Below are 16,382 nucleotides of genomic sequence, written 5' to 3' on the forward strand. Positions count from 1 at the left end.
TTGACTCCATCCTCAACCCGAAAAGGCCCCACAAGCTCATCTTTGATGATACCAGCCCAAACCAGTACTCCACCTCCACCTTGCTGGCGTCTGAGTCGGACCGGAGCTCTCTGCCCTTTACCAATCCATCCATCTGGCCCATCAAGACTCACTCTCATTTCATCAGTCCATAAAACCTTAGAAAAATCAGTCTTGAGATATTTCTTGGCCCAGTCTTGACGTTTCAGCTTGTGTGTCTTGTTCAGTGGTGGTCGTCTTTCAGCCTTTCTTACCTTGGCCATGTCTCTGAGTATTGCACACCTTGTGCTTTTGGGCACTCCAGTGATGTTGCAGCTCTGAAATATGGCCAAACTGGTGGCAAGTGGCATCTTGGCAGCTGCACGCTTGACTTTTCTCAGTTCATGGGCAGTTATTTTGCGCCTTGGTTTCTCCACACGCTTCTTGCGACCCTGTTGACTATTTTGAATGAAACGCTTGATTGTTCGATGATCACGCTTCAGAAACTTTGCAATTTTAAGAGGGCTGCATCCCTCTGCAAGATATCTCACTATTTTTAACTTTTCTGAGCCTGTCAAGTCCTTCTTTTGACCCATTTTGCCAAAGGAAATGAGGTTGCCTAATAATTATGCACACCTGATATAGGGTGTTGATGTCATTAGACCACACCCCTTCTCATTACAGAGATGCACATCACCTAATATGCTTAATTGGTAGTAGGCTTTCGAGCCTATACAGCTTGGAGTAAGACAACATGCATAAAGAGGATAATGTGGTCAAAATACTAATTTGCCTAATAATTCTGCACGCAGTGTATATATATATATATATAACTTTTGTAGCTAGGTACATTGACCTTGAGAAAGACCCGAGCGGGTTGAAACGTCGGCTATTTTTTGATGTTATACCTATTGGAATAAACTACCCCTTTTTTCATCTACCAAGTCCTTGGAGTGCATCTCTTTATTTCTGTTTATATATTTTCAACGTTGGATTGCACTCAGGCTGAATTGAACTATACACATATATATATATAGAATATGAATATATATGTTCTTAACAAACAATATGCCGTATACGTAATGAATGTCTCAGTAAGAAACATAAAAGGACATTGTGATGGACCGCCTGGTACCCCGACCCGACTCCAAGCACTCCACCAGACTCCCACAAACCGCCGCAACTTGGTTGGGTATCTCACCATCCTCCACACACCTTGGACCCAAGACCAGGATCCAACTTCCAGTGGGTGGACCTCTCCTACTCTAGAGAGCATAGCAGGAACAGCTCTCATAAGAGCTAGTGATTAGAACCCAGGGTATAACGAGTATAGCAATCCCCAGAGTGAATATAGCTGTCCCCTCCACACATGAGACGAGGCTCTATGTTGAGGTTGAGGATGAACTGATTTGAATCCCCAAAATTGTTACATCCCCTGATATCCCTATTGTGGATGACCAACATATCCAAAAATCACTCAGATCAGTTCAGGGGTTCAGGAATTTTATGGAAGTCACATTTTGACCGACTGCACACATGGTCCCATCCCAAAACAGTTCCAGAGAATTAGGCTGTGCGGTCAGTCTACTTCGGGGATTTGAAGTGCAATAAAATTACCGAACGTAGAGAGTTCGTATGGCACTTAGTCTACGTCTCTCCTTCGGGAGTTTAGTTTTACCGAACGCCGTTTGACTCCTGTTCAAATAGCCGAACATCCATGGAAGGTAAATATTTAGCGGTGTTCGTGCTGTCGAGTGTCCGATTTGAGTTCCATGAACCTGACGACCAAACACTGCTCATTATACTCGTGGCTTAAGATGGCCGCTGCCATGTGTTCAAATGCTGATTCCAACCACTTCAAATGTTCAGGAGTTCGAAGTGCCGCTTCGAACCGCTTCAAATCACTTTGAGAGTTCAAAGTGTTACTGTACCAATCCAAGAGGGTACAAACAGTGCTTTTAAAGAAAGTCTATTACAGAGGCCACAGTCACAGGAGGCTGGCAAGCAGGCCCCTCCAAAAGCCAGTGGCAAGGTTACCTTCACCACATAACTCCCCCCCCCCACAAGGGAAGACTAACTAGGTACCTGACCCAGGCATAAAGTTGTTAGTACTTAGTGGGCAGAGGCCAACAGCACTCTACCCTGTTGCCAGCACTTCTTCTAGGGTGGCCTGCGGGTATTTAGGCCCTGGAGAAAGGGAAAGGGGAGGGCAGAGGCCAACTGCATTCTGCTCTGGTGCCAGTGCTTCTGCTGGGGAGACGTAGTCCTGCCCTGTAACAAGGGCAGATGTGCTCTGCCCTGATGCCAGCTCTTCTGCTGGGATGGGGTAAACGGATACTAGTCCCTGGACCCGGTTGAGGATCTGCTGTAGAGAGGGAGAATTGTCCACCTACTCCCCCTGGAATTCCTGATGGGGCTGTTGGGGACTCTGTTGCCGCTGTGGGGGGACGTCATCGTCTTCCCCCCCAGGGCTCACCAGGCTGTTGGGGAGAAGAGCCATCTGTATCCACCATAGCGACCACATCAGGTTGATGGGGATCTGAGATGGCTGTCCAGTATCCCTGCAGATCTGGCACAGAGACGGTCCCATCTGCACCATTGGGGTCATGGGTGACGACCAAACACTGCTCATTGTATTGGCGGCTTAAGATGGCCGCTGCCACGTTTTCGAATGCCGCTTCGAACCATTTCGACCATTGTACCAGTCTAAGAGGACACAAACAGTGTTTTTAAACAAAGTCTATTACATGGGCCATAGTCACAGGGTAGGAGGCTGGCAAACAGGCCCATCCAAAAGCCAGTGACGAGGTTACTTTCACCACATACATTACAAAAGCTTTTGCATACATCTCTTGACCATTCTCTCTTTATGTTTTTTTTTTCTTCATATTGAGGGGTTCTCATTACATATAATCCCCATAGTGCCTTTTAGAGTAAAAAGCCATGCAAAAAAGTAAATACATCTTGACCAAACCATTTTGCAAGACCTCAACAAATAAAAACATACAAGAATAAAGCAGTTGAAAGTTAAACTCCATCAAATGATAATATTAAGAATTCTATCAGACAAAATAGTCTTAAATAACCCCTAAAGATTCTCGTGTGGTTTAATTGTGAACAGTGTGTTTGAAAATAAAAAAAACAAATGATACCTTGAATAATTTCTTTAAGTCAGTCCAGATTCACAGCCCCCTAGGCTGTTTGGCTTTCTGCAAGCCATGACCTTTCACTGTAAAATGCATTAGTCTCTTGTTTCAATTATAATGAGGTTTCATCCAGATATTGCTTTATTAAATTGAGACTACAGGTAAATATTGAACATGTTATACTATAATTAGAAAGCGCATAGTACCTATTAAGTAGAGGAATTGGGAGTAAACAAACAAATGTTAATTCAAAGTTATACCAGATAAGTCTACTTGTAAGACATACATAATGGAATTATGTTGAAGGAGGATAAATCCAAACCAAACCAAAAAGGTTTAATAAATTAAGTACAGTATAATAAATTGAGCTATTTTGTTGAACATTTTATCTGAAAGGTTAGATGAAAGGATTTCAACAAGATAAAGAATATACCAGTTGTAAAACTGTGTTTATAAATATAATCAATTCAGCTAAAAGTAAGAGAAGGAGCTAAACCACAAAATAAATAGAAATCTTCAGATGTATAAATAGTAAAGAAATAATAAAAAAAAAAAAAAAAATGTGAACCAATGAAAACAAAGATTGGTATGCTGGTTGCATGTGATAAATTGTAAGTGATCTGAACTTAAAACTATATCTTTACTATATCGTTAGATATAGGAACAAATCCAACACTGACTGAATGTACCAGTGTTTAATAAACTAATAGAACAACTGACATTTGCTGTGGGGGTATTATAGGAAATAATGTCTGTAATAGGCAGAATATTATTTTTCATTTTACAAGATTTCTCTGATGATGTTTCACTGACAAGATTTCCACTTTCTACAAAAAGTGAGCTCTTCTGAGGATTTAGTACCCATGGATCCATGTAATGATGGAGGTTATTGTGTGCTTAATGGGATACTCCACTGTCCAAATGCAAAATCACTGTTTAGTATAATGAAAACGTGCATGCATTTAATTATTCATTTTTTTCATTGGAGTTCTATCTAAGACAGCTTGCAAAAACTGCAGGTCTCTTGTTTGCTGCCCTTGCAAGCTGTCTTCTTCTGACCCCGCCCAGAATTGATGTGACTGTTCAATTACAGACTTCCCAATGCAGCTCAATGAAAAGTCTTTATAAGGCAGATGCACTGGGCAATTGCTGCCTCTGGAGTTCAGTGGAAATAAGCTAACCAAAACAGGAAGTAACAGGTCCTGTTGTCTGCTTGAAAAGTCGGGGGGGTGTAACCAGTATAATTTATAAAAGTGTAAATTTCTATTGAAATCTGCACTTTTTCCAAAATGAAAAAATAGGACATACTCTTCACACATAAAGCGTTGTTTTAATGTAATTAAAATCAGAGCTAGACCATTATCGTCGGACTGTGGTATATTGTGGGTCTGTTCAGTGTATTGTCTTACTGTTTTACATTTATGGTTTAGTTTTAATGGATACATTTCATAAATCAATTTGATCTTAATAACTTAAAAGGATCCCTCCAATGAATAGCTTTATTTTTACTGTTGAACCCCTTAATGACACAACTTCTGGAATAAAAGGGAATCATGACGGAATATATCCGTCGTCTGTCCTTAAGGGGTTAATTCTGTGGTTCTTTATTTTGGATTATTATGTATTAAATATAAAAATGTTATAATGACATAATGACAGGCAATGAATGTAACCTACTTATTGTAAAGTCTTTTGATGTTGCGCCATATAAATAGCTTTATTGTATAAGGTGCAAAACAAATATCTTGAGGCGTGTGGAAAAGCAACTATCATACATCTATTGAAAGGCAATGTGATCTTATTTATTCTCAAAGCAATGCATGCGTATAAAAGCTAAAGAACAAATAGCATTGTGTGATCCACCCAAGGATTTTATAATTTTTAGACAAGCCTTTAATTTTTTTTAAATATCAAAATATATAGAATATAAATAATTATCCTAATGTTGAAATATTTAAACTTTACAAGTTTATTTACAAATATATTCACAAAGCTTGTATAAAAATATCAAATCATGACCATACTTACTTGTATTTATATGTATATATAAGTATGGTCTTTGATTTGTAATATATGCACTTTAAAATATATATAAAAAATATGGTCTTTGATTTTATATATATATATGCACTTTAAAATATACAAATATCAAAGTTTGGTCTTTGATTTGATAGATATATATGTATGCACTTTACAATGTGAATTAAATATATTTTATTAAAAATTTTGAACTATTGAATATATTGTTGAACAATTAAACTTGTATATGTACAGTTAAGGGTTTCCATTTTCCTTGCACCAGTTTGGAGACTTGCCTTACTAGGCAATAGATTTGCTCAAAATCACTATATTTTAGCTTTACTGGCAAGGCAAACTTTATCTGGCTGAGTGCACTACTTCAAATCACCACAGGGAAGCTTTTGGAAATTAAGATGTAGGTGGTCGTAATGTATCTCACTGAAATTCTAAAACACTGGCATTTTAAGCTTTCAATATGCTCATGTTTATTAGATTTGGAGATTAGCTTTGACAGAACTGCACTTCACCTGAATTTGAGCTGATCAGTGTCAAGGTTAGATACCCAAACACACAACCTTGTATAATAAAGAGGTATTATCGGGCCTTAGAGTGACCAGACTTAATGTAATAATGTATTGAATAAAGAATAGTCAAAAACAAGCCAAGGTCAGGATAGGAGACAGACGATTAAATGAGCATAACAGAGTAGAGTATATCAGAAAATAGAATGAATGATGAAACAAAGTCAAGTCAGTCACCAGTATGTTAAGTCAAATATGAATGCACTCTTGGGTTACCAAAAACCATAACAGGACAATGAAGAGGCCCCTGTGGCCCCTGATTGGTTTGTGTCACTCTTTTCACCCAAAATAAATGAAATCTGCTTTGTATGGACAAATAGTATTAGCAGGGAGCCCACATAGGATGCAGTTTGCGATTTTGATAAAGGAAGGAGGAGGTGGAGAACTCCATGTAATTGCTACATCGGAAAAGCATCTGGCATCATCATGTCTGACTGAAGGATCGCCGGATCAGCAGAGAGCTTCCAGGACCATCAGGAGACGTCTGGAACATGGCTCAGGTATGACAATCAGCTGATTTCAAAACTCTGAGCCAAAATGTACCTAAATAAAGACCAAATATTTTTGATTTTTGATTTGGATTCTACTGTGGTGCAAAAAAATGATGATTTATGGTAAAAAAAAATGACTGATGATTAGGGGACAGTCAATAAATGTTGTTTTTATTCACAGATCACATGTGAAATGAACAATAGAGAGAAAAAGGAGGAAACATATTTATATCTAATAAATCATTTAATCAATAAATAATATTATTTTAATATTTATACAAATATAGATTTTGTTTTTATTGCTCCTCCCTTTTTTATCTATTGGTTACTTATTATCCCTTGATAGTGATGTCCCGAACTGTTCGCTGGCGAATAGTTCCTGGCGAACATAGCTTGTTCGCGTTCGCCACGGATGGCGAACACATGCGCTGTTCGGTCCGCCCCCTATTCATCATCATTGAGTAAACTTTGACCCTGGCCTGTACCTCACAGTCAGCAGACACATTTCAGCCAATCAGCAGTAGACCCTCCCTCCCAGATCATCCCACCTCCTGGACAGCATCCATTTTACATTCATTGTGAAGCTGCATTCTTAGTGAGAGTAGGGACAGTGTAGCTGCTGCTGATTTGATAGGGAAATTGATAGCTAGGCTAGTGTATTCAGTGTCCACTACAGTCCTGAAGGACTCATCTGATCTCTGCTGTAGGGACAGCACCCCAAAAAGCCCTTTTTAGGGCTAGAACATCGGTCTGCTTTTTTTTTTTTCTGTGTAATGTTATTGCAGTTGCCTGCCTGCCAGCCAGCCTGTGTGTCAGGCTGTGTGGTGGCAAGTGGTGCCCACTTGCCCAGTGCCACCACTCACTCACTGGTGTCACAATAGCTTGCATTTAAACAAACAAAACCTTTTAGACTGTAATATAATAGCAGTCAGTTTCCTTCACTAGTGTGTGTTTCAGGGCCTGCCCAGTGCCACCACTCGCTCACTGGTGTCACAATAGCTTGCATTTAAAAAAAACAAAAACTTTTTTGACTGTAATATAATAGCAGTCAGTTTCCTTCACGAGTGTGCGTTTCAGGGCCTGCCAGGGCACAGTGTCACACCAGTGCAACTCATATCTGGTGTAACAGTAGTGTACATTTTTTAAAAAAAATACAGTTTTAACTGTAATAGATTGAATAGCAGTTAGTTGTCTGCCAGTGTGTGTGTCAGGCTCACAGCGTATACTGTGCCAACTTGCCCAGTGCCACCACTCATATCTGGTGTCACAATAGCTTGCATTTAACAAAAAAATAACTTTTTTGACTGTACTATAATATCAGTCAGTTTCCTTCATGAGTGTGCGTTTCAGGGACTGCCAGGGCACAGTGTCACACCAGTGCCACTCATATCTGTTGTCACAGTAGCTTGCACGCATAGTACCACTAATCGAAAAAAAAAAATGACAGGCAGAGGCAGGCCACCCCGCAGGGGCCGTCGTGGTCGTGGTGCTGTGATTCCCTTTCACCCTAGAATAATGCCCAGTGTTCAGAGGCCACGTACCCTGAACTTGAAAAGTTCTGAGGACATAGTTGACTGGCTAACACCGAACACCCAATCTTCTACAGCTTCCGCTCGGAACCTTGACGCACCATCCTCCTCCAGCTTAGCTTCGGGCACCTCTCAAGTTACCACTCGCCCGCCTGCCGCCACCACCAACACTAGCACCACAACCGCTTAACTTGATCTGTCAGAGGAGTTATTTAAACATCAGTTAGAAGAAATGAGTGATGCGCAACCATTATTGCCAGAGGATGTAGATAACAGGGATATGTCTCAGTCAGGCAGCATTACACACGTACGGTGTGATGATGATGATGTTGTACCTTCTGCTGCTTCCTTTGCTGAGTTGTCAGATACAAGTGAAGCAGTTGATGATGACGATGCGACCGTAGATGTCACATGGGTGCCCGCTAGAAGAGAAGAAGAACAGGGGGAAAGTTCAGATTGGGAGACAGAGAGGAGGAGGAGGAGACGAGTTGGAAGCAGGGGGAGGTCATCGCAAGGAGCTAGTGGCACAGTCAGACAGCATGCATCGGTACCCGGGGTCAGCCAGAAAGCACGCCAATCAATGCATGCTGTTGCCACCACCAGGATGCCGTCATTGCAGAGCTCAGCAGTGTGGCATTTTTTTGTGTGTCTGCCTCTGACAACAGCGATGCCATTTGCAACCTGTGCCAAAAGAAACTGAGTCGTGGGAAGTCCAACATCCACCTAGGTACAACTGCTTTGCATAGGCACATGATCGCACATCACAAACGCCTATGGGATCAACACATGAGTACAAGCAGCACACAAACTCAAAGCCGCCATCCTCCTCCTGGTCCAGCATCTTCAGCCACGTTAACCACTGCTGTCCTCCTTGCCCCCTCTCAACCATCCGCCCCTCCGTCTCTCGCCTTGAGCAGTTCCTGCTCATCTGCCCACAGTCAGGTGTCTGTCAAGGACATGTTTGAGCGTAAGAAGCCAATGTCACAAAGTCACCCCCTTGCCCGGCGTCTGACAGCTGGCTTGACTGAACTCTTAGCCTGACAGCTTTTACCATACAAGCTGGTGGAGTCTGAGGCGTTCAAAAAATTTGTAGCTATTGGGACACCGCAGTGGAAGGTACCTGGACGAAATTTCTTTACACAAAAGGCAATCCCCAACCTGTACTCGATTGTGCAACATCTGCCACACAGTGTTGGGGAAAGGGTCCATCTGACAACTGATACCTGGTCTGCAAAGCATGGTCAGGGCAGGTATATCACCTACACTGCACATTGGGTAAACCTGCTGATGGCTGCCAAGCATGGAATGCGTGGATCTGCAGAGGAGTTGGTGACACCGCCACGACTTGCAGGCAGCCCTGCTGCCACCTCCTCTACTCCTCTTACTCCATCCTCTTCCATAACCTCCTCGGCTGAGTCCTCTTCTGCTACTTCGTCTTGCTCCACATCAACGGCACCCCCCCAGCTCCCCAGTTACTGCTCCACATCCCGGATACGGCAGTGTCACGCCGTCTTGGGGTTGACTTGCCTGAAAGCAGAGAGTCACACCGGACCAGCACTCCTGTCTGCCCTGAACGCACAGGTGGATCAGTGGCTGACTCCGCACCAACTGGAGATCGGCAAAGTGGTTTGTGACAACGGAAGAAATTTGTTGGCGGCATTGCATTTGGGCAAGTTGACACGTGCCTTGCATGGCACATGTGTGTAATCTGATCGTACAACGCTTTGTGCATAAGTACCCAGGCTTACAAGACGTCCTTAAGCAGGCCAGGAAGGTGTGTGGCCATTTCAGGTGTTCCTACACGGCCATGGCGCACTTTGTCGATATCCAGCGGCCAAACAACATGCCAGTGAGGCGCTTGATCTGCGACAGCCCGACACGTTGGAATTCAACACTCCTAATGTTCGACCGTCTGCTCCAACAAGAAAAAGCCGTTAACGAGTATCTGTATGACCGGGGTGCTAGGACAGCCTCTGCGGAGCTGGGAATTTTTTTGCCACGTTACTGGACGCTCATATGCAATGCCTGTAGGCTCATTAGGCGTCCTTTTGAGGAGGTGACAAACCTAGTCAGTCGCACCGAAGGCACCATCAGCGACATCATACCATTTGTTTTCTTCCTGGAGCGTGCCCTGCGAAGAGTGCTGGATAAGGCCATAGATGAGCGTGAAGAAGAAGAGTTGTGGTCACCATCACCACCAGAAACAGCCTTATCAGCATCGCTTGCTGGACCTTCGGCAACGCTGGAAGAGTATTGTGAGGAAGAGGAGTCAGAGGAGGAATGTGGCTTTGAGGAGGAGGAGGAAGACCAACCACAACAGGGACCCAGGGTGCTCGTTTTCACCTATCTGTTACCCGTTGTGTTGTACATGGCAGGGGGAAAGAACATACCTTCAGAGAGATCACTGAGGACGAGGAACAGGACATAAGTAGCTCGGCATCCAACCTTGTGCAAATGGGGTCTTTCATGCTGTCGTGCCTGTTGAAGGACCCTCGTATAAAAAGGCTGAAGGAGAACGACCTGTACTGGGTGTTCAAGCTACTAGACCCCCGGTATAAGCAGAAAGTGCCTGAAATGTTACCGAATTACCGCAAGTCGGAAAGGATGCAGCAGTTCCAAAATAAATTAAAAAGTATGCTTTACACAGCGTATAAGGGTGATGTCACAGCACAACGGGAATCTAACAGGGGAAAAGGTGAAAGTAATCCTCCTCCTCCCACGACCACGCCGGCAAGGACAGGACGCTTTACAGACGTGTTGTTGATGGAGGACATGCAGAGCTTTTTAAGTCCTACGCATCGCCACAGCCCTTTGTGGTCCACCCTCAGAGAACGACTCGACCGACAGGTAGCAGACTACCTCGCCTTAACTGCAGATATCGACACTCTGAGGAGCGATGAACCCCTTGACTACTGGGTGTGCAGGCTTGACCTGTGGCCTGAGCTATCCCAATTTGCGATAGAACTTCTGGCCTGCCCCGCTTCAAGTGTCCTGTCAGAAAGGACCTTCAGTGCAGCAGGAGGTATTGTCACTGAGAAGAGAAGTCGCCTAGGTCAAAAAAGTCTAGATTACCTCACCTTTATTAAGATGAATGAGGGATGGATCCCGAAGGGACTGACAGTGGGCGATACATTCGACTAAAAAAGGCCTGATAAGGGGGACTACGTAACACACCACTCTTATCTGGTGGCACATTAGATTGCATGCGCAGTGCCCCAAATTTGAAGTAGGAGGACCGATCAAGCATGTTTTTCCATCTCCCGCTTCCTAAAATCGATGCCTTATATACACGTCCCTTGATAGGGGACGTAACAGGGATTAAACACACCTTATAATAACGCAGAGAGAGGCAATGCAGAGAGAGGAGTCTGAAGAAGAGGAGGCTTTGAGGAGGTGGAAGACCAAACACAGCAGGCGTCCCAGGGGGCCTGTTGTCACCTTTCGGGGACCCTTGGTGTTGTACGTGGCTGGGTGGAGGAGGAGACCTTCAATGACATCAGTGAGGACAAGGAACGGGACATGGCTAGCTTGGTATCCAACCTTGTGCAAATGGGAAGTTTGCGGTTGTGCAAATGGACTGTTTGCAGTTGTTTGCGATGCGTTAAACATGGAGTTTGGTCTGTCACTGTGAAGCGGGCGTCACACTACCTGATTGATACAACATCATACCTGATGTTTTTAAGCACGTTATTCCAAACAATTTGGGAATGCTAGGTGATGTATGCCCTTTATGGATTTAAACCAGGCTCTGCATCAACTATGTAATTTCCCATGGGAGTTTTGCCATGGATCCCCCTCCGGCATGCCACAGTCCAGGTATTAGTCCCCTTGAAACAACTTTTCCATCCCTATTGTGGCCAGAAAGAGTCCCTGTGTATTTTAAAACTCGCCTGCCCATTGAAGTCTATGGCGGTTCGCCCATTCGCGAACATTTGCGGAAGTTCGCGTTCACCGTTCGCAAACCAAAAATGTTATCTTCGAGACATCACTATCCCTTGATCTTTTGGACCAAATGATAGGAAAATGCTCCTATCACTGTACAGCAAAATATACACATAATATTAGGCCTAGATCTTGCAGTATACTGATTGGCCCATTTTCACACCCTTTCAAATTATCTAATTCAGTTCCAGAATCAGTTTTCTGTACTAAAATTCTGCTGAGTCGAACAAACTTATGGACAACCCACAAAATTTGGCAACCCACAAAATTTTCTATTTCTAAGAAAAAACTTTTTTTGTTACAGATAGAGACATTCTAAACTTTCTAAACAAGACTAAACTTATTTTCTATGTATTTTCCCCTTTTTACATGTTTTGCTATTTAATGTTGTGAGATTTTAGTTTAATAATGCATGAATAATTTCCCAATTGTACTTACAGCCATGTGTTATGCAAAGAAAAATGTTAATGATGAATACAAAGTATATTATTGCTTTAGATTCTAAGAATATTGTGTATATTATCAATCTGGAATTGAGTTTAATTTATATTCGCATGCACTTAAAGCAATTACCTGTAATGTATGCCAAAGGGTCGATGTGAGTTTACATCTGTAGAATTTTAACTACAGGTTGTATTACATGTGACTTCTAACCCACTAATTGTAGGTCAGAAAGGCCTCCTGTCAATCTCACACATCATAAGCGAAGCTCACATTTATGTGTTAAACGTCAAGAAAAAAATAATTTTTACACTGCTACATCACAAAAGTGACAATATGATCAGCTAGTGTTTGGTGATACTATTTAAATTGGAGTAAATGACATCCCATTTTTAAAGTAAAGTACAGCTTTTTTATAGGTTGAATTTGATAAGACAACTTATATAAAAAAGCAGTACACACAAAAATAACACAACAAAATAATACAAAAGCAGCTCCAAAACCACTCTAGCAACTTGATGAGTTGTACACTCAGAAATAGAAAATTGGGTGTGTGCGCTTATAAATATAAACCTAAACAAATAAAATAAAATAATTAACAAATCCTTTTATTAATTATCACATATATAAAAAAAATTAATAAGCACCGGACAAATAAAAACAAATGTATCACTACAGAGAGCAACAATACATATAACTAAATGTATCCACTAACTAACTTCACTAAATAATAGCCAATAAAGGTGAACAGACCTAAATAAAAAATAATAAAAGATCAATGACTAAGTGGGGATATAGTGGATATAGTGGATACAACAAAAATAGTGGATACAACAAAAAGCGTAATGAAACACAAAAAAATCAGTATACACAATAATAATAATACATATAGATGTACCTGACCTCGGTGTGGACCCCCACCAGAGGTAAATATAGCCATAAATAAAAATAATTATATAACGTAGTGTAAAAAAACAACAAACGTCCAGAAGACTTCCCTGGGTCGGCAAGATGTAAATACTACCGGACAGATCCAAAAAGCAGCCAGATAGACACTATCAGGGGGACTCCAACTCCCTCACACCGCGGTCGGGATCTTCAAAAAAGACAGCGGTGGAAATGGAGTAGGGAAGATAAATGGGTTCAGAGTGATGAAATAACTGCCCGGATAACAGCAGCCCATAAACATATACCACGGTCGGGATCTTCAAAAAAGACCACGGTATTCAGCCAAAAATAGATTGAGCGTCAAACCCAGGGGGAACTGGAGAGAAGGGAACAGCCAACAGCCCACAGATCAACGCGTTTCGTCCCAAGCTGTTGGACTTTATCAAGATCAGTACATGTACGTAACCCCCCCCCCCCCCAGGGTTTAAATACCTGCTCAAAATAGAACCAGCAGGTAAACCCTGGAGTGGATAATTATAGGTAATCAATCGATGAGAGTGAAACCTATTAAGCATTAACACATTAACACATACACAAATGGCATTTGTAATATTAGCAATTTAACAGACATATTAACAAAAAATAAAACACTTTGCAATATAATTCTACAAAATCAGGTATAATACCAGCTTAAGAAACTCCATTAAAAAATTAACCAAATAATATAAAAGAATGATAATTTCCATTAGACAGCAAGAATCTAAATCAGGTAAGAAAAAGAGAAATCTAAATGCAAAATAGGTGCACTGCAGATGTCACCCATATCGATATATCTCGATCATGTAGCTACATATATTTTAGGCAAACCAACTTGTTCCACATTAACCCAGAAAAAATAAATAAATAAATAAATTGAAGCGGACCCCATGACAACCCAAAGGGCCCAAACTAGAAAAGTTCTAACTCCTCGTTTAAGCCATTTGGTGTGAGGGAATCTAATTTAAAAATCCATAAGGACTCAGCCCTGGTAAGATGTCTTTTCCTGATAGCAGGATCCTTAGTGGGGGGTATATACTCTATTCCCATCACTTTAATCAATGCTGGGTCACTACTGTGAAACAACTCGAAGTGTCGTGCAACCAAAGATCTCCTATCTTTATTCAATATGGCCAGTCTGGGCTCTCTAAATCTGAATTTAAGAGGTCTGTCCTACATAATGCTGATTGCAAGGACAAATCAAAAGGTATACAACAAAGGAGGTACTACATGTAATCCTATGAGTCACCACAAAAGTTTCTTCTCCCCTATATGATGGACATATTATGGAACACAGGTCAAACATCTACTTCGCCCACAGCGCATATTGTTGACACCATTCTTACAAGTAATTTGCCCATCCAAATTGTCCCTTAGTTTAGAAGGAGCCAATATATTTTTCAAATTTGGGGCTTTCCTAAATGTAATATTCGGGAGTTCTGAGATGCTGAAACAGAGTAAAGGATCCTTTTTAAGAATAGACAAGTATTTATAAAAGATGCTAATAATATCATCATAACACTTGTTGAATACTGTGGTAAAAACAGGAGTAGTCCCTACTCCCACTTCTTTAGTACTAATATTGTACTTAGCTCTTCTTTTCTGTGGGCGATTATACTCATCTAAAAGATTAAGGATAAGTTCGTGATTACTAGTGTGTGACACCCTTTCGGAGTGCGACTCCTGATCGAATGGCAGTACCCAATCCTTCAAAAGGCCTGATGCCCCTGCCCTCAAATATGCCCGTCTAATCTGTTTGGCAGGATAAGCTTTCTCAATGAAGCGACGGCATAATAAAAGGGACTCTCTCTCATAATCCAAAAGGGAGGAGCAGTTACGTCGTAACCTGACAAATTGGCCAGAAGGAATATTCTGAATCCAGGTAGGATGGTGGCCACTGTCAGCATGGAGGTACCCATTAACGTCAACACTCTTTTGATAGGTCCTAGTTTAACCTCTCCCTTGAGAACCTATCAGAGTGAGATCAATAAAATCAATAGTGGACAGATGTCTATGGTAGGTGAACTTAAGACCCCATTGGTTACTATTTAAATAGGAAATTAAGTCTTCTATTTCCTCCCAACCTCCCTTCCAAATAATAAGGATGTCATCAATGAACCTGCGATAATGGGCAAGTCGCCCCATCCAATGCGAATCCTCCAAAATCGTGGTGCTCTCCCAGAGACCCATGAACAAATTGGCATAGGATGGGCGAAACTCACCCCCATCGCATTCCCCTTGGTTTGTAAGTAGAAAACCTCATCAAATTCAAAGTAGTTATGCTTCAAAATAAATTCAGTAAACTTCAAAATAAAATCCGTCTGTATTACCGGTAACAAAGGATCAGAGAAAAGGTAATGAGAAATAGCTTTGAGGCCAAGCGTGTGGTCAATATTAGTATATAGTGAGACTACATTGATGGTGACCCAACAATAATGATCTAACCACTTAACCTCCTCCACAAGAGACAGGACATGACCTGTATCTTTAATAAACAAGGGCAAATGCGGAACATACCTCTGAAGATGAAAATCAACCCATTTCAATGGGAGCTATAAGGGAACCTATACCAGAGATGATAGGGCGGCCAGGCGGTCAAGTTAGGGATTTGTGGACCTTAGGCAGATGGTAGAAAATAGGTATGTTACACTGTGTGGCCAAAAAGAAACCCTTTTCCTTTTTATCTATCATCCACAAGAGAAAGCTAGTTCTATAAGGACTCTCAACTCCTTTTCATAATGCTTCGTGGGGTCACTCTTTAGAACCTGATAGTATTCTTTATTACCCAATATATTCAATGCTTCCTCAATATAATCCTTCCTATTCAACAAAACAATTCTGCATCCCTTATCAGCCCCTTTAATAATAAGATTGGGGCTGTTCTTAAGGCTCTTGATGGCTAGTAGTTCCTGCTGGTTAAGATTTTTAGAACTATTTTTCTGTTCATTTTTAGCGCCACAGCGTAAGCATAAATCTTTAAGCTCTTTCAGAACTAAATCATAAAACAATTGGATAAAAGGTCCCTTATCAGCCTGTGGATAAAAGGTAGAGGGGGCCTTCAACCCCGACGAGATGTTGGCTTCAACAATGCGCATAACATCCATCTCCAATCGTGGCACATCTTGCTCCTCCAATAGAGAAAAGAGGTTGTGGAAAACAATTCTATCTTGTGGATTATGGAACATCCTAGGACATTCCGTAGTACCCACAGTATTTGATAAGACGACAAATAAAAGAACAGAATGCAATTTTGCTCACAAAGTGTTGGCACACAGAACCGCGATTAAAAAAACAAACAAAATCACATTACAA

Source organism: Pelobates fuscus, chromosome 12 (genome assembly GCF_036172605.1).
Source record: "Pelobates fuscus isolate aPelFus1 chromosome 12, aPelFus1.pri, whole genome shotgun sequence".
Lineage (NCBI taxonomy): Eukaryota > Metazoa > Chordata > Amphibia > Anura > Pelobatidae > Pelobates > Pelobates fuscus.